The sequence below is a fragment of the Pristis pectinata genome, chromosome 25, assembly GCF_009764475.1.
Source record: "Pristis pectinata isolate sPriPec2 chromosome 25, sPriPec2.1.pri, whole genome shotgun sequence".
Lineage (NCBI taxonomy): Eukaryota > Metazoa > Chordata > Chondrichthyes > Rhinopristiformes > Pristidae > Pristis > Pristis pectinata.
This window is the reverse complement of record NC_067429.1, coordinates 26,557,038-26,583,792: the sequence shown is the minus strand read 5'-3', so window position 1 is coordinate 26,583,792 and position 26,755 is coordinate 26,557,038. Positions and strand designations below refer to the sequence as shown.

The following is a 26,755-nucleotide window of genomic DNA, read 5'->3' as shown; positions in this document are numbered from 1 at the left end:
AATATCTCTTAAATGTTGTGAGAGTCTCTGGCTCCAACATTCCATCAAGCAGTGATTCCTACCAACCTCTGGGTCTTACTCTTTCCCTGGTTACCCTCTTGCCTCCAGCATATTTATGACATGTTTTTTTCCTTAATCTTGTCCATTAGTGATATTTTGTACCGCTATTTAACTTCTCAATTTCTATTTTAAGTATTCCCCCCTTCACTTTCTATACTCCTGGAGGACCTCCCCTATTTTAATTTCTCTACACCTATTACTTCCATCGCTACCTTTGATATCCAGGATTCCTTGGATTTGTTGTCCTTACTTTTCAACCTTAAAGGAATAAATTGGTCCTAAACCTTCACTATTTTATTTATGAATGACTCCAAACTCATCGGCTGTAGATTTATTTGCATGTAGGTGCTTCTAGTCATTTTTTGCCAGATCTTCCCTTATGATATTTGAAATTGGCTGTCCCCAATTAAGGACCTCATTTTCAGGTCCATCCTTATCTTTTTCCATAACTACTTTGAAACTTACAGAGTTATGGTCACTATCTCCAAAATGCTCCATCTCCACTGACTCTCCAGTCACTTGCCCAGCTACGTTCCCTAAGATTAGGTTTCCTAGTGTCCCACGTAGAGAAGGATTATCTACATACTGGCTAAAAAAAGCTATCCTGAATAAACTTTAAGACGTTCCAACCCCTTTAAACCTTTTATACAAAGGCAATCAATGTTAATATTAGGGAAGTTGAAATCTACTATTATAACCCTATCATTTTGCAGTTGTTTGTGATTTGCCAACATATCTGCTTATATGTTTTCCATTAACTGTTAGGAGGCCTGTAGTATGCCTTCAGCAAAGTGATCACCCCTTTTTATTTCTTAGCTCTACCCATGTGGCCTCATTTGTCAAGCCTTTTAGGATGTCCTCCCTCGTTAATGCAGTAATGGATTCCTTAATTAACATTGCAATGCCATCTCCTCCTTAAAAATTCCCTCACTAGTCAGACTCCATGCATTAAAAAAGATGCAATTTGGCCTGGTATTTCTGCCATGTACCTTATCATACCTATGTTATTCCTACTGGATTAACTTAGTTTTCCTTCCATCTTTCACTATACCCACTCCCAATTAAATTTCCAATCTCTGCCCCAATCCCCTACCAAATACTTTAAACCCTCCCCAAAAGCACCTGCAAACCTCTCAGCAAGGATGCTGGACCTGTTCTGGTTGACATGCAAGTTGTATAGGTTCCAGCATCCCCAGAAATGGCCCCAATGATACAGAACTCCAAAGCCTTCTTCCCTACTCCATCTCTTTGGTCACATGTTCCTCTGACCCATCCTCCAATTCCTATATGTGCTAGCACATGGCACCATAAGTAATCCAGAGATTACAACCTTAGAGGTTCTGCTCTTTATGTGCATCCTAGCTCCCTAAATTCATGTTGCAGGAGCTCATCAGCTTCCTCACCATACTATTACCATACTCCCTTGTCTTTATCATTACTGAATCATAAGAGATATCACTTGCCTAACATCACTACCTGAAGCGGATGGACACTGTGACATTGTACTTAACATCTCCAAGCACCACTTCAGTTCCTAGTACCCTGTGGAATATAGAGGACAGGTTAGAGGTGCTGATTTCACATGGTCTGTCACTTGGCACTAGCAAGCTGTAGATGGGTCATGGGGCAAGGGAAGCCACTGTGCTAGTTCCTTAGATGAGGTCGTATACCTATTCTGCTCCAGAGGACAGCAGGAAGGCAGCTTCCTAGAGAAAGCATGTGGATCTGTTTACAGGCTGTCCCCGGGTTACGAGAGTCTGACTTATGGACATCTATAAAACTGGAACCCATTCATTACCCAGGGATGGCCTATATTATGTTGTCTGGACTATGAGAAATTCTGCAAGGGAGGCCAAGGAATGTGGGAGCACGGCTTTTAGCAATGCCACCCCTGCCTATCAGGAAGTGGTGAGCAGGTCTATACCAGCCATGGTACATTGGTTGGTGGAACAGGTTTCAATTTCCAGGTCCTCACAGTCAGATGCTAACCTAAGTCTGTGCAGAGAAGTGGAAGCATGGTCTGCTCCTATCACAAGTCTTATGTCAGTGAGGCACCAAGTAAAGCAGTGATGGGCCTCAGGCAGTAATGGCAGTGGTGCGATCTGGCCTCCGCCACTTTGCAAGGCCGTCGAGTTCCCCATCTTGTAAGCTTCCAGTGGCTCCACATGAACCTGCTTGCCGATCTCAAAATAACACTGTGCTCCTGCCACTGCATCCTGCCAATGCCCTCTCATTTGCTGCACAGGCAGATATTTCAGACTGCTGACAATCATCCTGAAACAGTGCAGTCCACAAACAGAGATGTTTTGCCTGCTAGACCTTCATGACTTTCTGCTGGCCCCATGGGGGCAATATTCTACCGGCCTGGGTATAGCCATATGTCAAAAAGAAACAACTTGGAAGGCTGTCACCAAAGGAAAGCTCAGGAGTGAATAGTTCATTTTCTAGTTGTTGAATTTGTGAATTTCAGCTACCATCTGCTTAAGTTTAATAAACCTTTGATCATTATACTCCCCAGGCTATCAGCTTTAATAGATTATTTCTGGAGGTGACAAGAGTGCATTCTGTAATACAACATGGAAATCCGGTTATAATGCCCATCATTTTTTGCCCTTAATACAGTGTTTACCTAAGACCATGCCCATATCAGTGAAGTGAGCTTGCTGAGAATATGTCAAGATCAACATGACAATTTATTAGATATCTACAAGGTGCTAATGTGGGAGGAAAGGCACCACTAGTGGGAATATGCTTTTTATCAGCATCAATAAATGGATATCATGGTGGAAGGAAATCATTTCATTATAATTGCTGCACTACTAGCACTGTATCTTGCATGAAGAGATGATGGATTACTCCTGCTTTAAAACTGCTCATGTTGCAGACCTTTTTGAGACAGGGAGGCACTCTGTGCAGATTTGTAGAAAATATTATTAATTACTAATATGCCACTTTATTGGAAATATCTAAAGGCAATATAATCACCAGTCAAGAGGAACTACATGTATGGTATGTGGTTTGATCTTGTCCACAGCAGCATTTATTGTCATCCTGAAGGCCATATTGGTATCCAGTGAGGTACTGTAACCTTCTGTAGTCGAGAGGCGGTCAGAAGTGTATCTTTACAACTTGGCTTGGTAAAATCTAGTTGATTGTTCGTGGGGTCAAAGCTAATTTTGTGATTGTTTGACCCTGGTGCTGATTATTAAGCATGACATTGAGTAAGTAGGGGCAAATCAATAATTTTTCAAAAGGGTTTTCTTCAAGGCATACAAGATACCTTGAGAGAAGCCAAGCTGCTGCAGTTTGCAATATCTCTCTGATTTATCTATCAGTCTGCTTAGTAAGTGTGTTCCAGGATTTGTATGGTGGAGATTCAGGGCAGCAAAATTACTGAAGACTGCAAAGCATGGGAATGAGGTGGGGTGAGATGTGATTGCTTCAGTTTATTGTATTCACAGTTTGACATATACCACTATAATGTGCCATTAATGGGACTATGCAAGGACACAGATTTCTATGACGGATTAACAGAGTGGAAGGCCAGAGGGATGTAGCATGAAGGAAATGGAATCCGAAGTGTAGCAGCTGCATCTGGCATGGAGGATGTTCCATGCTGGGCTTATTAACGTGATTTATATGTTTAAGTTTGCTCAAGTGTGATTCCAAAATAAACTATCTAGTTTAAGATCTTCAAAGGGTAAATGTTTAGTATGACAAAGAGGTAAAAATGAACTCTGGCATTATGGAACTTGTAAACACTTGAGATAGCTTTTCTACTATTTGAGGCACTATTTCTTCGCAAACTCTGACATCAGTCTCCTGTCTCCTGTAAGTGTGAATTGTGCATTTGGAAACTTGTGGGCTTGGGTTTTGAAATGCACTGTCATCAATGTTTTTAATGTTTGCTGAAGTGCTTGCATCTATGTCATCAGTGTTCAGGTGAAAAGGAGTAGCAACAGCACTGATCCCTGAGGGAAGCTATTGGTTTGATTTTTCCAGCATCTCCACAGATTGGTTAGTTGAATTGTTCAGCATTGACCAGATATTTCAATTCAATTCAATTCAATTCAATTCAATTCAATGTGTGACCCAATGCGGCAGGATTTTTTCATCATTTAATAGGCTGCTATTAAATCAAAGAACACAACAACAGTCTTCAGGAGTCATTGATGGATTGCAAAGATGTAACAGGTCGGCTAACAAAATAGTTGGTTAGTCTCGCATCACAGACCTGAAAGAAGCAATTCTAAAGTCTTCCTGCTGTGAGCGACGTTCTAATAGGCTGGTATTTAGAAGGTGTTTCAATTTTATTATTACTGTTGGTATTTAAAAGAGCCAGAATGAAGCTAGGTGTTTTCAGAACTCTGTTTCATTTATCACTGAGAGAAATTTTAAGCTTGCTGCTGTGTGCCTGTTTTGTAGGGAATACATTTCCAAGGTTAGCAGGTAATGCAGCATCATTGCATTAAAACAATTCCATATGCGTATGAGGAATCTGTAGTCTCGGACTGTTAGATATTGTATCTTCATGGTCATTTTCTTCCAAAATGTCCAGAACGGAATGTGGACATTAATTATATATTGGATAAACAAGAGTTATACAGCACAGAAGCAGGATCTTCTGCCCACGGAGTTTGCAATGACCATCAAGCACCTTTATTCTCTCCGCATTCCCGTCAACTCAACCCAACAAACCTCACCCACCCCAAATTCAACCGCTCACCTGCACACTAGGCACAGTTTACAGTGATCAATTAACCAGCAACCTGCACGTTTTTGGGAAGTGGGAGGAAACCAGAGTAGGAAACCAAGCAGTGAAAGGGAGAAGGTGCAACTTACACACAGCACTGAAGGTCAGGATTGAATCCAGGTCACTGGAGCTCTACTGCCCCGAGGTGACATCTATAACACTTGAAATTGAGTCTTTCAGTCAGACACGGGTACTTTGTTTAACCAAACCCAAAACCATTTGTCAAGGTGGCCCGTCAATGCCCCAGTTATTATAGCCCTGCCTAGTTGCCAAGCCATTGGACTGGGGCCCTCAAGAGAATTTCTTGGCTATGAGGTGCACCCTAGCATTATGTTCACAGAGGTTTTCCGTTTGTTACTATCTATCCATATGTTGCTCCTTTGGAATCTCCTCTCCCTGCTGGAGAGCTTCAGGCCAGGGATGAATTTCCATAATGGTTGGATTTTAGGCATACAACAGACAATAATGAAGTATTCAACCCTTTATGGAAAGTACAGCAGAACATCCCTGAATTGGTTAAAGCACTCACTTGAAGACCCTAATGTCACACCACTAGGCGCCTGATGGTTACTTGCTCTGTCTGTAGGTTACTTAGCTGTCAAAAGAGCCCTGAGTTGGGTGAGGGGTCAAGTAGGAAGGAAAATAACTCTTTTGTGCAAAAGCTAGCCTTCAGAATCAGGTTTATCATCACTGACATATGTCATGAAATGTGTTTTGCAGCAGCAGTCGTCGTGGCTATCCCTCAAGGTCAAGGATGATGGTCTTCATTCCGTTGATCTATTTAAGGGATCTCAAGTGGCTTATGAGTCCGGTTCTTGTCTAGGAGCTTCCAGCCATCACATTGCCTGCTCCCATCGCCCTCCCCCGATCACCAAAAGACTTGAGAAATAGCCCACAGAACGAAGACGTCTGTGCATATATTTGTTTAATGTGTACTTGATGTTGCACTACAAAAACCACACGATACTTCACAAATCAACCAACTGATTCCAATGGCATGGAGACCATGACGATTGGAGCTGATGGATTTGTTGCAGCCTTCATCTGCCTTCACAGCAGTTGAGTTCGAAGTAACTTCATCTGCCTGTTTCACCGTTGAGGTCTTGGTTGGATTGTTCTTTGTCAGGGACCTCACCATCTACCTTACCGCCATGGGTGACCCTACCAGGAGCATAGCTCCAGACAGCATTGCTCTCGGGATCTCAGGACCACACAAGCTTCTCCACCATGACAAGGTGACAATCCATGGAGAAGCAGTACAGTGAAAGACATAAAAATTACCATGTTACAAACAAACAAACAAACAAACAAATAAATAAATAAATAGTGGGAAGGAGGAATAACAAGGTTGTGTCGAGGCAATAGCTGAAGTACACCAATGTGAGCAGCCTGAGAATAAGGGAGGCTTGTGAATTGCCCTCAAGATTGATAAGAAAAAAATTCCTTCTCATGGGGCAGGAAGTGGTGCAGCAATTAATGCTGCTGCCACATAGCTCCAATAACCCAGGTTCAATCCTGACATCAGATGCTGTCTGTATGGAGATTGTACCTTCTCCATGTGACCATGTGGGATTCCCCAGTGCTCTGATTTCCTCCCACATCTCAAAGACATGCTGGCAGTTTACTTGGTAACTGTATTGCCCTAAGAGCAGGTGGGTGGGAGGAGAATCAGAGGATGTCTATGAGCATATGAGAGAGAATAGGTTGCAGGGAGATAAGTGGAGGAAGGAGATTGAAAATGTGTTCTGAGAGCTGGTATAGATTCAATGGACAGAATGATCTCTTCCTGTGTTGTAAGGTAATATAAGAAATATGGTTGCTGATCAGTAGGACATTTATGGAATGAAAGCCTTTTTGATTCATATAGTTTGTCTCACATAGGTAACACTGTCTATGAACCATCAAAGGTTCCTCAATCCTAGAAATCCTCATGTTCAGGATGACTGATGATCAGTCCTCAACTAAGTGGAGGAAGGTCTCCTTCCCTTGAGTCAGAGACATTACCGATCACCTTACTGCAGTGGTGAGCTGCAGACTATGATATGGCACAGAAAAGCCGCTGATGCCTAAAGTGCTCCTGAGCCTAAGACTTCCATGATGGCAATGAGTTTCACCTTTACAGATAGAGCTGTTCAGATATATGGGCCTGATATAAGTTTGATCTGCAGAAGTTACCAATCTCTGTCACCACCTCATTTGAAAGCCTTAGTCAGCAGACACATTGAGCTGGAGTTAGGAATGTGGCTCCCAAAGTATGCTTATGAGATAGGATCTGGGGTCACAACCATACTTGCCTACAGCTCATCTTCAATTCATGCAGCAAATGCATCACGGGGTCACACTGAAACATCCATGGCAAAGGAGTGGAGAAATCACTGTTCTGCTTAATAGAATTTGCTTCTACAACTCTGAATCCACATCTGTGATCCCTGGCAGTTTCCAAACTCAGATACAACTGACGCCCAACAAAGTAAAAAATGGCAGATGCTGTGCAGGGGGCACTTGGAAAAGCTCTTCCCCTGTGAGTGGCCCATACCATTTCTTAATCAAACAGACATGGTACATTTTCTGCAGGGGGTGGTTGAGGTGTTGCGAGAGTGTTGTTGGACAAGTGAGATCATTCATGCATACCTTGCACTTTCTACACCACTAGTGTGCCATCCGCACAATGCTGACTTCAGTTTGCTACAAGAATCATGTATTTTTACCATATTTACACAGTGTCTGAACAGAAGCATTTCTTGGGCAGAACCTTGCGACTGAGGATAAATTGCTTCCATTCAGTATGTCTGTTGTGAGGTGACTAATGAGGTCAATGTGGGAATCACAGAGTCCTTTACACATAGGGGCAAGATGTGTCTGATGGGCAGTTTGTGAGATGGTGTGCTCTTTCTGCTGCATATTCAGGGCTTCTGTGTGCTCTAGACGAATGGATTTGATGTTCTCAATATCATCCTGAATGGTTCATGACCCCTTTGGGCAGTTGTGGGCCACAGATTATCAGGAGTCAATGGGGATGTTGCATTTCTTTAAGGCAAATTTTAGGACTTTTGAAGTATTTCCCTCTCTCTACCTAGTAATCTCTTTCTGCAACTGAGCCGGGAATAGAGTGTCTGCTTTGGGAATCTGGTGTGGTGCATGAGATTAATATGATCTGCAGAACACAGCTCCCTGAGAGTGACCAGGGTCTCAATGTCGGTAATGTTGTCCTGGAAAAGGACTTTGAAGTTAGTTCACTTATCCTTCTAGTGAATTTGGAGGATTTTGCAAAGGCCGCATTGGTGGCAATTTTTCAGTGCCTTGAGATGCCTTCTGTACGAAGTACATGTCTCGTAAGCATATTGAAGGGCAGGAATCACTGTTGCCCGGTAGAACATGAATTTTGTAGCAGGCCTGAGGTTTCGATCTTCAAATACTCTTTTCCTCAATCAAATAAAAGTAAAATCATAGCTTTTCATTTGCATAACATACAATAATGTATTGGTATGTGACAGAAGTTCTAGCCCTGTCTCCCAATTTTCCTCAAGTTCTTTTGCTAATTTCACTAAATCTGTCATTTGCTTACTGAATTAATGCCAATGGATACAGTTTCTTCCCATTTACTGCATTAAAATCTGTTATCATTTTGAACCCCTCTACTAATAATCACTCAATTTCTCTAAACTCTTCATATATCTGCCAGTGTGGGTCTGCCAGTGAAGTGTTGCCAGTTTTGGGGGTACCAGGGTGTGGCTTCCAAAATGAAATTCCCAGTACCTTTGCTCCAAGTGAATGGATATCATTATGTGGGCTCCCAATAAGAGGCTTACAATGTGAGGTTGCCAGTGATCACTAAACACGATCCATGGTGCAGAGGATGCAATAAATCTCTGAAAAAAATATGGAAATAAAGTAAAATGGATATATTCCGTGTATTTTCCATCAGAATATTTGCATATTTTGGCCGCTTTTAAGCCACACTTAGAATTTTGAATATTATGTGGCAAGACACAGTGAACAGCTGGTAACAGCACCCTCTGTTGGCCTCACTTGATTTCATACTTGCAACCACCTGTCAGGTTCTAACCTTGCATGGTAATTTGGAGGATCACATAGAGGTAGGATCTACACTGCCATCTGGCTATCTTTGCTTGAAGCTCAGACAGATGCAACTACATTGTCTGAGCCAGATGTCAGCCTACCAGAGGGCAAGGATGGACACAAATTCTACTGTAGAGGACTCATTTGAGAACTTTTGTGGATCAAGATGTAGAAAATGGTTGATGGATATATACTACAAAATACTTGATTCTGGACAGCTTGCACTCAAATATCAAAGAATATGAAAGAGCCCAGCACATCCCTCCCTCTCACTTCTGTATAGTGGCTATCTTCCCTCTGCACTCTCAACCTTGATGTAGGGTCTCAACCTGAAGCATCGGTTATTCTTTTGCCTTTACAGATGCTGCTTCTAGCTGTTTGTTCTTTGCTCCAGATTCCAGCATCTGCAGTCTCTTGTGTCTCTATTCTTTTTTCCTTTGACTACATTCTTCCATCTTACTTTCATGGCACCTATGATACCTTATGCCACTTTGACAGTTTCTAGTTTCCCAATCCCAACCAGCTCATTTTCACCATAGAGGCCTAGTTTGTCTACACATCCATCCCACAACAGATTGGCCTAGGAGCCTTTCGATTCTTCCTTTTGCAGAGGTCCGACCAGTTATCCGCCACCACCATCCACCATTGTTTGGTTGTATCCATTCTCACATTGAACAATTTCCCTTTTAACTCCACGTACTTCCTACATATCAGATTTAGCTATATAAACCACATTAGTCCAAGCCATGTTTGTCTCTTTGGAGAATAGGTAGAACAGTCCTCGTTTCTGTCCCACTTGGGGCCCCCCTTTACCAGTTCATTGATGATTGTATTGGACTTTCCTGTACTCAAATAGAAATCAAATGGTTCAAATGGAAATTAGCAGTTGCCAATTTCCAGCCTGCTCTCACTTTCACATGCTCCATCTCTGACCCTGTCTCGAGCATTCAGGGGATAGGTTAGCAACCAGGTCCGTTACAAGTCCACAGACTCCCACTGCTAAGTTGATTATACCTTTTTGCTGTAAAGACTCCATTCCATTTTTCCAGTTTCTTCATTTCCATTGTCTTTATTTTGCACCAGTGTATTTATAATGTTTTCCTTTTTCCTTAACCATGGCTTTCCATCTACCAGAATAAAAGCATCATAACTGCTACCAGGATGTTGGACCAAAACCTGCATTAGATAGTGCACAAGGTCACACACCAGCCAAACGTTGGGAGAGTGAAATCTGTTCAGTCAGAATCGACATGCAACAGCAAAGCAATTTCCAAGCAGTTAATGGCATCCTGAAAGCACTGATTTTTGTGCTTGTTCTGCCTTCTCCTCTGTGGCAAGAGGGAATGAAATGAAACTCTTTCTTTATTTAAATAACCTCCCTTATGAAATGGAAACAGCAGATGTTAAAATGCTGATAATATCTTCGGCATAGTTTGGGAAGGAACTTGGTGTGTAAAAGTTCAAAGCTACAATAATCTTGCTATTCACTGAATGTTACTTGAAAACAAAATTTTGAAATATAACAATAATCTCAAATGTAGGCATAACTTCCTTAATGAGTGTCTTAAATAGGAAGCTAGAAACTTTGGATTAATGTTCAATATTTAATTTAGGACAGCAAGATGGTGCAGCATATAGTGCTCCTCCCACACAGTTCCAGTGATCCCTCCAGTGCTGTCTGTGTGGAGTTTGCACGTTCTCCCTGTGACCGAGTGGATTTCACCTTGGTGCTCCAGTTCCGCCCCCCCCCCCCCCACATGTCAAAACCATGCTAGTTAGTAGGTTAATTGGCTGCTATATTTATCCCTCGTGTAGTTAGGTGATAGAAGAATCAAGATGGAGCTGATGAGAGAAGATAGGTTAGAAAGATGTAAATGGTGGTCTACGAATGATGGAATTGCACTGAGATCCAGCATAGACTTGATGGGCTAAATAACCTTTTCCTATGTCACAAGAAAGTATTATTAAACATATGCATATCATCAGTTTGGGTTGCTTTCTGTAAAGGGAACTCAAAGGTGCAGCTTGTTAATGCAGTTTTGCACCCTGATTAGCCTATGTTAGTCTTCATAAGCCTTGTAAAAAATCTTTTCCTTACAGCTATTTATTCCCCCTTCCCAATAAACTTTCAAATTCATTGACTCCTAGTTGGTATCACGTTGTCCGAGTTCTAAGTTATTCTAAAATATTATTTTGCATATTGTGTACTATTATTAATGTTAGTTTTTGCTACATAGACACAGCTACTCTCTTAAAAGCAGATGGTAACTGCAACAGCTGTCGGCAGCTATAACCCCAAATGTGGGAGGAAGAAATTTAACCTGCAGTGCATAATAGTACAACCATCCACACCCATAATACTATCCCAAATATAGTATGATGATGACTCTCGGAACGTCAGTGCCTAGCAACGAGATGTCCTGTTATCAAACATCGTAACACCAACTTAGCTATCTGAAGGATCAACACTCGCTTCCATTAACCATTTACAAACCTCCCTGGCTCAGGACACGAGTTAGATTATATATTTAATATATTTAACTCAGGATATGAGTTAGAGTATATATTTAATATATTTTTATATAATTAATTTATATTAGATTACGTAATTAATATACTTAACCATTTCCAAACTTCTCAGGCTCAGGACATGAGTTAAATGAATGGATTATATGTTTAATAGGCTAACAACTTGGTTTTTTGCCAGACAAAATTGCAACAACTTATACTTGAAAATGACAAATGTTTCAGTGAACATTGTACATTGAACATGTAATGGTTCAGCCTGGGTTACCAATAAAAGAATAAGAAAAGGGTGCTCTTCAGGTATGGGTTAACTGTGCTTTTCTATCATGTAATGAGCTTTTCTGTCTTGCCAATGTTGCTGGTGCAATAAGATGAGAATTATGTAATCCACACTTTGTACAATTTAGCTGTGTTAGAACTGGCCATTTCTGCCTGTCTTCTATCTGATTTTTGGATCAATTTTGCTATTAGTAGCACATAAAGAAGCAAAATCCGACTCTAACTGCGACATTAACTCATTTGGTCAAGAGATATATCCCTTGTTCGATGCATCCCCTTCCCCACCTTTACTGCTGCTGAAAACTAACTTATTTTCTTTCTTTACCAGTTCTGAGTAAGGGTTTTGGGCCTGAAGCATTAACTGTGTTTCTCCTTTCACATTTTCTGCCTGACCTCCTGAATGTTTTCAACAATTTTTATTTCAGAATTCCATCATAGAACATAGAACAGTACAGTACGGGCTCTTCAGCCCATGATGTTGTGCCAACCTATCTAAACTTACTCCATGATCAATCTAACCCTTCCCTCCTACGCCACCCGTAACCCTTCATCTTTCTCACATCCATGTGCTTATCTAAGAGTCTTTTAAATGTCCCTATTGTATCAGCCTCTACCACCACCCCTGGCCGTGCGTTCCAGGCACCGACCACTCTCTGTGTAAAAAAAAACTTACCTCTGACATCTCCCCTAAACTTTCCTCCTTAAACTGATGTCCTCTGGTATTGGCCATTGCCATCCTAGGGAAAAGGTGCTGGCTGTCCACTCTATCTATGCCTCTCATAATCTTGTACACCCCTATCAAATCACCTCTCATCCTGCATCACTCCAAGGAGAAGAGCCCTAGCTCACTCAACCTTTCCTCATAAGACATGTTCTCTAATCCAGGCAGCATCCTGGTAAATCTCCTCTGCATCCTTTCTAAAGTTTCCACATCCTTCCTACAATGAGGTGACCAGAACTGAACACAGTACTCTAAGTGTGGTCTAACCAGAGCTTTATAGAGCTGCAACATTATCTTGAACTCAATCCCCCTACTAGTGAAGGCCAGCACACCATACATCTTCTTAACCACCCTATCAACTTGCGCGGCAACTTTGAGGGATCTATGAACTTGGACCCCAAGATCCCTCTGTTCCTCCACACTGCTAAGAATCCTGCCATTAACCTTGTACTCTGCCTTCAAGTTCGTTCTTCCAAAGTGTATCACTTTGCACTTTTCCGGATTGAACTCTATCTGCCACCTCTCTGCCCAACTCTGCATCCTGTCTATATCCCATAGTAACCCAAGACAACCTTCTGCACTATCCACAACACCTCCAACCTTCATGTCATCTGCAAAATTACTAACCCATCCCTTCACTTCCTCATCCAAGTAATTTATAAAAGTCAAAAACAGTAGGGGTCCCAGAACAGATCACTACAGAACACCACTAGTCACCGACCTCCAGGCAGAATAATCTCCATCTACTATGCTTTCTGTCAGCAAGCCAATTCCAAATCCACACAGCCAAGTCTCCATGGATCCCATGCCTCATGACTTAATAGATGAGCCTACCATGAGGAACCTTATCAAACACCTTATTAAAGTCTATATACACCACATCTACCGCTCTACCTTCATCAATTTGTTTTGTTCATCTGCAGTTTTTTTTATTTTCAGTTACTAGAAAATTCGAAAGGGTTGCCAGCACGTGAGTGAAAAAATATCTAATCTCAATCTTTAAGGGTCAACCCTTTATTGTCAGACCATCTCTTTGTCCTAGACTCCTCAGTTAGAGAAAATATCCTCCCTGCATCCAGCCTATAAAATGTTGTAATTGTTTATGCAATCTATTTTCATTTTTGTAATCACTAAAGAAAACAGTACCAGCCTACTCAATCTCTCCTCATATGGCAAACTTACTGTTCATGGAACCAGTCTATTAAACCTTTGCTGCATTCTTCTGCAACAAGTACATCCTTTCTTAAGTAAGGAGACCATAAACTGTATATAGTATTCCAGCTGCAGTTTCAGAAAAGCCCAACACATTTGCAATAAGACTTCTTTACTCATGCAATCAAACCCACACGTAATAAAGTCAAACATATCATTTACTTTTCTGTTTGCTTGCTGCATCTGTATGTTGGCTTTAAGTGACTTGTGTAAAAGCCCTCTGAGGTCCGTTTACACATCAACACAACCCAATCCATCACCATTTAACAAATACTCTGCTTTTCTGTTTTGTGCACCAAAGTGGATGGCCTCATATCTTTTCACATGTTCTTGCCCACATGCTCAGGTGGTCCACCTCTCCTTGAATCTTCTTTGTATCCTCTTCCATACTCACAATCCCACCCAGTATCAATTTCACCTAGTTTATTACCAAGATGTAGCTGAGTACACTGAGCACAGTTAAGTCTATGGAACTTTTCAGCATCCTGACTATAGTCCTCCACTGACTCACCTCTGGTCAACTTGTTGCAACAGCTGTAGCATCTTCCCGACAAAGTGGAGAACTGCCCAAGTCACACAACATCCTGACTGTGGTGACTCCCACATTCTGTAAATGAATATTTTTGTTTAAAAAAGTGTGTGAAAGGGTATTGACTAGTTAAGTAAATATGGAAAAAGATAACAGATGGAGTATGAGAAATTATTTCAGTTATTTTGATAGGGAAAATAGCAATTTGTTGGAGGGTTTAGAAGTAGGTGGCATCACCCAGGAAAAGCTGTTTGGGCACTTATAACCCAGAGGAAGGGAATTTTATTTACTCAGAACAATATGAATCTTTGTAATTCTCTAATCCAGAAGTCTGTGAAACCTCAGTTGTTGAATATATTTTCAACTGAGGTGGATAGAATTTTGAACACCTAGTGAATCAAGAGCAATGGGAATTTACTTCCTTCCAACCATTCAGTTCTTGAACCAACCAGCACAACCCTAATCAATAGATTTTAGTAACACTATGACCATTTTGATCTCTTTGCGCTAAAATTAACTTTTTTTGTTCTAATTGTGTTGAAAAATTGTTTAATTTATGTTAAATTTATGTTTTTCTTGTGAATGCTGCTATGTGATGCTATGTGCCGGTGATGCTGCTGTAAGTAAGCTTTTTATTGCACCTGTGCATACTTGTGCATAAGACGATAAACTCGACTTTGTAAGGAACATGCACTTGCAGTAGTGGATCAGATATGGTGAATCTTGTTTCTACTTCTTATGCTTTTTTGTGCCATTACTTGCTAAAGGCATTTACCTGAGCTCCCATATTTTCGCTCAGATGAATGATAAAGAATTTATAGCAATAAGCGAAGGTGAACGGAGTGATTGTCAAGTCCCTTTTCTTGGTATTCTGAGCAACATTTCTCCTTAAACTAATACCTAAATGAAATCATCATGTCATTATCTCACTTACGTTTTTGCACCCTACTCTGCACGAATATTTACTGTGGTATTTCCTATGTCACGTTGCTGACTACCTTCAATTGGTTGTAATGTTCTTTGCGATGTCCTGAGGTCGCAGAAACGCCATTTAAATGGAAGTTCTTAAGGTTGAGTGCAGGAAACGTCCTTCACTAAACAAGTTACAATGTTGTTGGTCCCCAGCAGAGGGAGCGATGAAATAGGAAATATATTGTAAATGTAAACAGGAAACTAAAAATTTTATTGTAATAAAATGTTGTTCGTGCATAGAAAGAAATGTGAAATCAGATAAATCATGTTGAGTGGGTTACATTTTGAAGTGTCCTTTACTTGGTACTGGAATATGTCACTCTTGGATTTTGTGGGCTGATTCGGTAACGTGTATTTTTAGCTCCTATTAAAGGCTCAGTTTCAGTTTTATATTTAATCAGTTCGAAGCTTCTCCCCACGAATGGGAAGTGCCATTGATTCTCACCATTAGATTTGGGTCAGAGAGGAGTCTACAAAGAAACCATCAGCTTTTCTGAATCTCACTAGGTCCGGAATCACAGGTGAGAGTCGGGATGAAGGCTTTTGTGGGGATGCTTATTTTGTTATTGAACTGGAGAGGGTTTGGTTAGATTCCTGCTGAGTTTAAGAAAGTGTGCAAGTTAAAATGGCAGCATTGGTTTAAAAAAAACGGAAGTTTGTCAAGCAGCATCGAGGACATTTTGTGAAAATAATTTTCTAACGGTACAGGTTTCTTCATTTAGTTTTATTGCAGTATATCTTTTACTTCCTTGGGACATCCCTACATTTTCCAAGTAGTACAGTGACATTGATGCTTTTGTATGTTGTCAGATGAAGATCTTATTCTTTAATTGAAACTTAATGTACAGTGAACAACACTGCTTTTAATTGTATTGTTTAGTTGCAAATGTCTGGAGATTTTGCAAGGCTGAATTATAATTTATTTACACTAGATTACTAACTAAAAGTTAATTCCAATGGAATATTGAATTAATTTGCAAATAATATATTTTCTATATTTTAGTAGTTGTAGTCTAGTATTGGAGCATAGTTCTCACTGGTATCTACCTCTAGCGTCTGAGGCTCACAACAGAGAGATGTTTTATATAAATAGCTGTACTTCCAGCTTCCATTTAATAATAATCAAAAATATGTAACAGAAACATATGCAACTAATTTAACTTAATCTATTAATCAGAATATTATAATCTATTAATGTTGGTCAAATAAAGTGCATTATATGCAATAATGAGAGCAAACAGGTACACAAATAACAGGTTTATTTCGTATTATATGAACAGTACTGTCATAATTGTTCACTGAAGCTGTGTATTTTTGCTGGCACTTTTGCTTTGGTGCAATGTGATTTTTTTTTGAATGGACATTGTTGAAAAAATGTTGGCTAACTTAGAAAGTGCCAGAGAATACCAGTGCTTTGTGGTGTAAGACTCCTCTTAAGTGACTAAATTAAGGCAGTTTTAATTTCTCAGCTAACGTGAAGGACATTTTGTGAAGATCCCAGTAAATAAACTGTACAAATTTAAAAAAAGCCAAAATAACTGAGCATTCAAGTAACTTACCTCCATTTTTCAATGGAAATGTGTATGGCAACCCAATTCTTGTACTGTAAATATTTGAGTTTGCATGGTGTATGTGGCATTTGTGGGCCACTGAAAGATCCCCCAGTCAGCAGCTTAAGCTTTCCTAAGAAATGTTTAAAACTTGATGGATATACTATAGTCATTTACTAGATAAGACTTACATGAAACTATTTAAGGTTTTCTGGTTGATGTTTGAATGTTGGCTCATTCAGTGGTCATAACGTAATGGATCTCAGTGGCATTTTTATGTACTAATCCCATATCCCTTGATTAAGGGGATATAGAATTGGGATAGGAATGTGGTACTGAGAAAAAAGATCAGAAATAATCTTATTGAATGGCAGAGCGAGCACAAGGGCAAAATGGCCTAAACCTGCTATTTTTTTATGTTCAGTAGTTTTAATGAACATACAAAATTCATCATCATAGTATCCAGAGAAAACCAACCAAATATTTCCGAACCAAATGAAATTCTTTTGTTTATATTGTATGAAAAGAATATTGCAACAATTTATTGACCATGAGTAGTTGATCACGAAGACTTGGAGTAAACTGCTACTGTTTCTTAATTTTGACCAGCTAATGAGCCAACCTTCAAACATCAGTTGAATGTTAATTATCAGAAAAAAATAGTATAGGGTAAATTTGTGCTCTGGTTAGCATCAGCATGGGTTCATTTTTGCATTCAAATTCTAGACTATTCACCCAGTGTTTGCAATGCTTTTACAACAGCAATGTTACAATTCAGAGTTGGATCACACTAAAAGTCTAAGTTAATGGAAGAAAATATATTGTCTTAAATATTGTGGGAGTAATAACAGTGAAACTATCTGTTTTCACTGTCATTACTTTATGAAACTGACACAAACTTTGGGATTACTGCATGTGTGCTCTAATGTGGAAATCCCAATGTTGCTGTCAGTTGTTAATGCAACTCTGCAACCTACACTCTGACATTGAAATCAACTCAGAATTCAGTGAGTGAGTGAGAACCTGTGCTAATTGGCTAGTATTTGTGAATACAACTCGCCCAAAGTCTTTTGCTCCAAGTCTGAGGGTGTGCAAGAAGTGTTTTTCCTACATCGAAAGAAGATTTCAAAGGTGCTGAGGGACTCGGGTAGAAGTTTTTATATAGCCAGTTAATTTTTCCAAGGCTTATTACACACAAAAAAATTCTTGAAATCTTTCCTTCACGTCCTTTAAAAGTATCTCTACTAGGTTGTTAGTTTAGATTTTTAAAAAATTGTTTAAAAGGTCTTGGTTACCTTTATCAATATTTTAAATCTTAGGCCGTTCAGGCTAAGTCTGATGGTATGCCTTGGCCTCGTCTGAGTTCTGTTTTCTGTTGTGGGCAGGGCTAGTCTTAACCAGCTCACCTGATGTCACTTTCATGCCCACAAAGTCTTGAAGGCCCACCGTGGAACAAATATACGAGTATTTTGTTCCACTTCACATGGAGAGATTAGGTGAAAGTATATGTGCAGTTTTTAAGTGACAATAAACCTCGCTGACTCTAGTGTTTAGGTGACCTTATTGTACACTGTGCTAACATGTTTAATGCGTGGGACAGACTTTAGAAATGTTTTGAGAGATATGGACCATCCTTTGTAATTCATTTGACTGTTTTGAAGGTGTTATTTCATAATATTTTACAGATGTAAGCATTGAAAAGATTTCCATTAATATTTATAACTTTTTAGTTTATTGTGTATTAATAAGAATATTTTTAAGTATGTTTACAATTTTGGTTTGATTTTTATGCTGGATAATAATGAAGGAATCTTCCATGTCTGATTGATGTCATTCACTGTAACTGCTGTAGTCTTTGGAATGAGTTAGTCTGGGGATGGGGAAGGAATCTGCACAATGAATTCACATTTCTCGTGGTATTGCCATTTCTGGATGGACATGCTCCTGGAGATTTAATCATATGGCTTCCTGCCTACAATTGCCTTGCCCAGTTAAACATTCTTCTCATCTTCGGTGTTTTTAGAACTAATCAGAGTACTGAAAGAAAATGGAAAGAAAAGAAAATGCGCAATGTCTACTAGCCCATTCACGTTTCTCCTGCCTGTTGATTAAAGCAGTGTCCTGGGAGATGAATCTTTCATTCCTGGACAATCCATGAGAATTAGTAACTGTAAATCTCACTTGTTAGCCCCTCTGAATTCAAAATAGAACTTCTGGTAAGATAGCAGAGCTATTTCTCCATTTACTGTTCATTTTTCAGAATTTGGGCCTCACTGGAAAAGCAGCATTTATTGCCTATTCCTAATTACCATTGAACTGAGTGACTGCTTGGGTCATTTAAGTCACCAGCATTGATGGATCTGGAGTCACATATCGGCCTGACTGAGTAAAGATGTCAGATTTCCTCCCCAGAGGACATCAGTGAATCAGATGGGATTTTACCAATAATCTAGTAGTTTACTCGTCATAATTACAAATGACCAGCTTTTTAAATTCCAGATTATTAATCTGAATTTACATTTCACAGGTAACGTGGATTTTAGTTCAGGATTGTTAGTCTAGTTTTAGCATTACTAGTAGAGTAATTTAACCATCATATCCTAATCAAACAATAATACCAACAATGAAGGCAGGAAACATTTAATGGAGTCAAAATATTATGGCTGTGCATTTACTTAAAATTGTTTGACAACCTCTTCAGCTGTATATTACAACTGCAATGTTCTGTGAAAGGCTAAGAACTTGCAGTGTAAATCTGGATTGGCACTGTAATTGAAGTGTACATGTCATTTGAGTGCAGTGCACAGGAAGTCTGACAAAATGCCCATCTTCCAATAGTCTGTACCCCATAGGGATCCAAAGGCTTTCTTCCATCCATTCTGTTCCAAAAGCAGCTGTGGCTTCTGTTGCCTTTGTAAAAGTTTGAATTTCATTTGCAACTAGCACAGCACTTTTGTTAGGTCCTTTCCCATAATCAGAAAAAAATGACAGAGCTTGTAACTCTCCTGACTTGTGAGCTCTCCGCTTTTGGATATTGTAAGGCTTGAACATTTAGCTCTTTTTTTATAATCTAAAAATCAAGAGAGAAACTTTTGAAGGATGGTTATACTCAAGTGTCTGTTCTATCTTTTGCAGCTCTGGCAAATTATAATTGAAAGGTATTGCAGGATTTTTTTATTTCAGAAATAAACTCTTCATAAAAATATATATACATAAAATACAGAACAATACATGGCTTTCTTTACATTCAGAATGTCATCCAGTCTATACATTCATAGTGTTGTCAAGTCAATACATTTGTAGTGTTATCAAGTTGATACATTCTATGTAGACAGGACCAATGCCACTTCTGTGGCCTCTTTGAATAATATACCCTTTAAGTGTTTGGCAGAGCTGGCCTTGAAGGACACTAGCTGAATCAGAGAGGTATGATGCAGGGGATTAGTTTATGGGTGGTACTAACTGAGCAGTTCTCCCTTTCTTGGAATACTAAGCTTATATTGACTTGCCTGATGGTCCTCCAGAACCTGTTCAAAGCTAGCTAGTTTGAAAGTAGCAGAATAAGTGAATGACCAGTATTTTGTTGTGCTGTATTCTTGGGCCCTATCTATAACTGTTTATATATGTGGGTATTTTGTGCATTGCTGGAGGGCAGCAAGAGGAATCTTGACAAGATGAGTAATTTTTGAAATGCACTTGGCAAACAAAAATACTGATTAGGAAGGGAGTAATTACAGTAAGCACATTGTGTGGTTTACACAAGACCACAAGAGCAAAGTTTGAGCCGTTTATCATCTTAGCCCCAAGTTTCTACTGAATTCTCCTACTAGGCTGAAGAGAGATGTAGCAAAGAAATAGGGTATTTTCAGCATGCTCCACTATCACTCCAATAGTCTGAATTTTGAGATCTCACAAGATACTTAGAGTTTGTTTTTATTAAAGCAAGTACTATATATTGAATTTTCTCACCATTAGCAACAGTGTGGTCTTGCGTTGTCCTCAGTGGTTGGAATACAGTGAAATCTTAATAACAAAAATAAAGGCAAATGTAAATAAAGTAGTAGTTACCAAAATGGTGGCTGCATTTATAGATAAACAGAAAGATGAATAGAATCTTGGCTTTGTTGCCAAGGAACACATTCTTTAATTTCACAAGAATAGTGAAACTTATTTCTGTAACCTTGACAAACCTATAGCTGCTGTCAATGTTGTGACTTGGTTGGGCATTGGGACAATGGTTATATGGTATTAACTGCACATTTTCTATATGCCTGTGTACTATACATTAGACAACAATAAAATAAATCACCTTTCTATAAATGACTGTTTGATATCATGAATTACAGTTTTAAATTCATCTGAGGCCCAAGATGAAATTATTTTAATTGCAGTAATTCTAATACTCACAGATTTTCAGTCTGAGTTGTAAGATCACGTGAGGTCTTTAATTGTAATGATCCCAATGCTCTAGTTATTTATATTGCACTGGTGGACCTTGTGCAGTTTCATGTAGAAATGGAGTCAAAGATTATATCTATCTGGGTTTGTCAAATGTGGGAGAAGCAGTCACTGCATTTGGTTAAGATTTAGTGTGAGCTGGTGGCCAGGTTGGGCATAAGCCTAAATGCTTTCCTCACATAAACCCCTCCATGGACAGGAAAAGTTAAATGGGTGTGCTGGATGGGATAGATTATACGTGGGCTTTGGAACAGGAGGGCTTGATGGGTCCAGTCATAAATTCTTGTACTGTGTTTTCTTGTATTCAACAAAAATAATAGAATTTAATCTGCATTGGATTAGAGAGATACCACATTGCTTTGTTAATATTAAGTCTTCAGCAGCAAAATCTTACCATGTTAGCAATTGAACTCAACAAGTTGAAAACTATCCTTTTAATGTTTTCACTGACCTCTTTAAAACAAAATCCTTCTGAAAAAGGTATACCACTGTTTATGAAAATACTATAAAACAGCAAGTTTTTTTCTGAAAATGCAGTTATTTCCAGTAATCTGTACGTTCCACATCAGATTATAAAGATTGTATTCCTGTAAATTTCTAATTATATTGATGCCTGTCTTGTGCAGTTTTCTAACCCTGTGATGTCACACACCCACTGCTGGTTGTTATGAGTTGTTCCCTCAGATGTGTTGTCACATAAACACAGTAATAGACACCTTACACCTAAGCAGGAAAAATAATTGTAAAAAGATGAGGAAAATTTTAAATCCTCTACAAAAGATCACATGGTCCACCAAAGCATCATAAGCACACATGACTGGAGAAGGTAGATAGGAGAAACCGACACAAAGCAATTCTAGAGATGCAAGAGAGTGCAGATGCTGGAATCTGGAACAACAAACGATCTGCTGGAGGAACTCAAAGGGTCAAGCAGTGTCTGTGGGAGGAAAGGAATTGTTGACATTTTGGGTCAAAACCCTGCATTAGTCCTGCAATTCTAGCAGTGTTGACTTTATTATTAGAGGTTTTAATGCTTGACTTCTTTCACTGCTGATTTTTTTTCTAACTGAACTGTCCTATAGAGTCATCTTCAAGCATCTGGCTATCCCTGAGATTAATAAAGCATCTGCTTTTCATGGAAGTCTGTAAAGCTGCCCTGCATAGTCTTTCATTGACAATGATATCAAACAAATGAAATGAAGGTTTGCATTCATAAAATGCCTTTTTGCCACCTCAGGAGGTTCAACTGTATTTTAAAGAAATGCACTGAGTTTTATATTGTAAGGATTGAGATAATTTGCACATAGAAAGATCCCACAAACAGTAATGTAACAATGAGCTGAAAATCTGTGTTATTGAAGCTAAGGAGTGGAGATGTGTGCTATTTTGAATCTTTTAGCATGCTGGGAGGCCAGAGAGAACCACAGTTTGATGCCTCCTTGATCCAAAACAAAACTGATAAAAGACCCAAGCCCATTAGGGGAGAAGAATGTGGAAAATAAAAATGCCATTCGAATGCTGGCAGGCACAATGGCATGGCTCGTAGAACAGTTACTTCACAGCTCCAGTGACCCAGGTTCAATCCAGACCTCTGATGCTGTTGGTGTGGAGTTTACCTGTTCTCCCTTTGACTGAATTGATTTCCAATCGGTACTCCAGCTTACTCTCACATTTCTAAAGACATGCAGATTATAGATATATTGGCCCCTGTAAATTGACCCTAGTGTGTTGGTGAATGGTTGACTCGGGGGGGCGCTAATAAGAATTTGGTGTGAGTAAACAAGGATTAGTGTAAGTGGGTGTTTGATGATCATCACAGACTTTGTAGACTGAATGGTGTGTATCAAAGTTGTACGATTCAAAAAGGTATCGGGTTTTGAACTTTGCCACTAATTGGTGGATGAGAGGACTTTGAGCAAGGGAATTAGTGTATTTGTTCGCTGGCCAAGTAGATCTGCAGTGGGTTTGAAAACAAGCAAGGTCCTTCAGTTCACTTAAATGCCGGGGCCCAGAAAACTAAGAGAGCCCCATCAGGGCTCCATAGGAAAATCTCAGCCTTCTCTGCTTTTTCCCCAATCTCAAACAGATCTTCCCATGAGATCCTTCCAAACTCCAGTCTCTTGCTTAACTACAGGTTACTATGTAGCCGTAAGCTTCCCATCTTTACTTGCAGTCACTTTATTCTTTCTTGGTACGTGAACAAAAACTGGCAATTAAAAGCAGTGAGGCATTCTGCTGCCTTTGGAAGTCAGGAAACATAATCAATGGAAATGTCTTCTGTATAAACTCGCTCTGCATTAAAATCTGCCTCAAAGTGACTTTTTAATCTTTCAAAGTATCAGTGAAGTTGCTGGTATGAGGATCACTGGTGAATAGTTACAACTGTAAAGACTGCTGATATCCAAATAAAATGTTTGTCACATGCATGGCAAAGTAAATTTACTGTAGATTTTGTTATGAGAAAACTTGTGGATGACCCTCAACTTTGTATGCTAACAACCACTGAAAACCATATCTAATTTGTCCCGGCAACCCCGAAGTATTAATAGTATGGGTGGCAGCTAGTGCTGTTTTTATTATTCTTTTACTTGATTGTTTTTATAATAAGGGTTCCAGTTGCAGATTGGGTACATTTGTGTAACAGGTGGAAGCTAAAAATTTTTGGGACTGTATTTGGTTATTGGGACCAAAACTGAAACCTGAGTGGTGGCCATGCAAAGTTCTGTTGCAGGTTAGATACAGGCAGAATGAGAGGATTACAATGCCAAGGTATTAGTTCACAGCTAGAAAATTCAGTTGATTAAATAATCTGATATTTTTTTAAAATGATACCAGTAATGGCAAACATGAAACTACCAGGCTGCCTTGGCCCACTTTAGGGAAGGAAATGTGCTACCTTCGGCTAGTCCGATTTACGTTACTCCAGGTCCACCACAGTATCATTGACCTTTATTTGTTGTCTGAGTTCAAAGGCATTTCTTCATCAGCCCTTCTCAGCTGGCTCTTTTAGCATTCTCGAAGCTGAGTCAGAAGTTTATGGGTTCAAATCATATTCTAGGGACTTGAGTACAAAATCTAGGTTGATTCTGTCAGAGGTGTTGAATTTCGGATGAGAGATTACAATGAGGTGCCACTTGCTCCATTAAGTGGATGTTAAAATTGCCATGCTGTTATTTGAAACAAGAACATAGGAGTTCTTCTTGGTTTTTGGACAAATATTTATTCTTCAATGAGTAAAATAAAAAAAAATATTGTTATAACATTGCTTTCACTGGGTGCATGCTTTGAATATATTAATTGTCACATTTCCTTCATTATAACAATGATTATACTTAAATCACCTGTAGAATACTCTTGAGATAGCCTGAGCTTGTGTAGGTAGCGCATAAAAATACCTTTCTGTTGTGGGATAGATTTAATCTCCATGCTTAGCATTGCCAGAATATATTTGGAACACTCCCTGATTTATTGGAGCCAACTTCCTTCTTCTGCTTATTATGTACCGGCATTCTGCTTAATGCTGCTTGGAAATGGAACTCATCCATGTGGTTCACTCCCAGGCCTAAATATTAACCCATTCACTGCCAAGTGTGAATGAGAGTGCTTCTCCACCTTTTGCAGTAATGAAAATAGTCAAATTTGTAACAAGAAAGAAAGAATTGGCTTTATATATTATAACTCAGACATCAGAATTTTTCGAAATGCCATCTTAAAAGCTACTAACGAATTAACCATTCTGAGAATTTATAGATTTTAGGAAACCCCATGTTAAGAGGGGACATATTCAGCAATGCTTTAGTAAAGGTCCAATGGATAAGAGAGTATCTGGAAAAAGCAATAAACTTCTCCATGAAATATATTAAAGCAGTTCATGTCATCTCTCACCCTGACTGCTTCTTTCCGGTCTGTTCATTATACTTCAAAAGCTAGTGCAATTTGCATTGTTTTCTATGCTGAGTAGTCAAAATGTTAAATGAGCTGAGTTTAATGAGCAAACTGTACTTTGATACAGTAGAAAACCAAACCATAATGTAACAAGCTGGAAGAGCTTCATGTTACTGAAATGATAGACCTGGCTTTACCAATAAGGCAACTTGAAAATACTCCTGTAAGAATACTAAGAGTGAGACCACTGGCAATTTACTTGCTTGAGGTGAAAGCATTCTTGGGACTGTACGTTGAGATTCTACTAGTTGCGTGGGATAGGAATAGGTAATGAAGCTTTGCACACTGAGCTAGAGACTGAGCTTTGACTGTGTTGGTTGTTAATGGATATACGAACTTTAATTCTAAACATAAACAGCAGCAGTGCGATTCTCCATTAGTGTTCATGAACTACATCTCTGGCTATTGAACAATAGACAGCAATCTCCAGGATAAAACCAGAAAATGCTGGAACAGAGAGCATCTGGAGAAACGAGTAGATTGAATGTTTCAGGTTAATCACTTTCATTAGTACTGGAAAATGTTAGAAATTTAACAGTTTTAGTTTTCTGGGCAGCACAGTGATGTAGCAGATAGTACAGCTGTCTCACAGCTCCAGTGACCCATGTTCAATCTTGATCTACAGTGCTGTTCATGTAGAGTCTATGCATTATCAGTCTGACCATGTGAGTTCCCCCACGGTGCTCTGGGTTGGTGAGATGTTAAATCAAGGTCCCCTTCTGCCATCTCAGGTAAATGTAGAGATGCCTTGCTACAATCTGAAGAAGTGGAGTTGTCTGGTGTTTTGGCCAATATTCATCCCACAGTAATCTGGTCATTATCACCTTGTTAATCGTAGGATCTTGATACATGATAACTAGCTGCCTGCTTTACTTTAAATGCTCTTATCCAGCTGTTTCATTTCAGTAACAGCACAATTTCAATTGCACAGCAATGGAATAAACATTTCTTGGCATATTATATGTAGAAAGTTTGATAAATCGGAACAGCAATCACTGGATAAGATGAAACGTTCTGTGCATTATCAGTGTGACCATGCGAGCTTCCCCATGGTGCTCTGGGTTCCTCCATATCCCAAAGATTTGCTACTACATCTGGTATGAGAATCAAGGATATGTTGATGGGCATGTTTAAGAGAATGGGTTACTGGGAAAGAGTCGGCATTGGTTTGATGGACTGAATGGCATCCTATATTGTAAGGAAATATGCAAGAGGATAGAGGAGAAAGTAGGACGAGGAAAGAGTAAAATATCTGAAATGGCGAGGATCACAGTGCTGAAACAATAGCAGTGTGATGGTGATAATAGGTCAAGTTAAACAACGTACACTACATCTGCACAAACGGCAATGAGGATTAGCAGAGGGGCTTTGAAGTTTGCAAAATCTTTCTGGTGAAAGGATATCGACATAAAATGCTGACTCTGTTTCTCTCTCTGACTGTTACTTCCATAATTTTCTGTCTTTGTATTAGAAATTTGCAGCTGGACACTATTCACTGCTCTTGCATTTGGCGTATACTCAGTCCCATTACTGTGGACTCAAAACGTGCCAATGGCTGAAGTAGAACTGATTCAGTTGCTGACTGCAGAAGCAGCTGTCACAGTGAACAGCCTGCAACTTCCTTCGGGGAGGGATGGTGGGGGCACAGGAGGTTGATTTAAAAATGCCTG

The 26,755-nt window shown here is 39.5% G+C and overlaps 1 protein-coding gene across 1 annotated transcript in view; it reads left to right on the top strand.

Annotated features, from left to right (window-relative positions):
- The first annotated feature begins 15,548 nt into the window (after positions 1-15,548).
- The window catches only part of map3k14a (mitogen-activated protein kinase kinase kinase 14a), a 46,275-nt gene continuing 35,068 nt past the window's right edge, over positions 15,549-26,755 (top strand). The window contains exon 1 of the mRNA XM_052038821.1: positions 15,549-15,653. The gene's annotated coding sequence lies outside the window, so the exon portion shown is untranslated. The remainder of the gene's footprint in view (positions 15,654-26,755) is intronic.